A 435-nucleotide genomic window follows, 5' to 3' on the forward strand; every position below is an offset into this window, starting at 1 on the left:
GTGTTTGGTGTCTCAGAACCCATCCTCTTGGAGTCAGCAACTTTCATGTGTGGAGTACTCACACAATTCTTTACCAGTGTCGTCTACGGGCCTATCTCCGTTTGAGTTTAGCTTAGGTTACCAGCCACCTATTTTTCAGAGTATGGAATCCGAAGTCACGGTCCCCTCTGTCCACGCCTTTGTCCAGAGGTGCCGCCGCACCTGGAGGAAGGCTAGAGGGTCTATCCTCCAGGTGGGGTCACGCACCAAGGCCCAGGCTGATCGCTACCGGTCAAAGTGTGGCTTTCATCCAAGAATGTTCCTCTCCGTACCGTCTGTAATAAGCTTGCTCCTAAATTCATTGACCCATTTACTGTCAACAAGATTATGTCACAAAGCAAGGCCAGACAAAACAGGTAAGTGCAAAACAGGATGGTTTATTGACTTGATAAGCAG

The sequence above is a fragment of the Sinocyclocheilus grahami genome, unplaced genomic scaffold (assembly GCF_001515645.1).
Source record: "Sinocyclocheilus grahami isolate Dianchi unplaced genomic scaffold, SAMN03320097.WGS_v1.1 scaffold1405.1, whole genome shotgun sequence".
In the NCBI taxonomy this organism is placed as follows: Eukaryota; Metazoa; Chordata; class Actinopteri; order Cypriniformes; family Cyprinidae; genus Sinocyclocheilus; species Sinocyclocheilus grahami.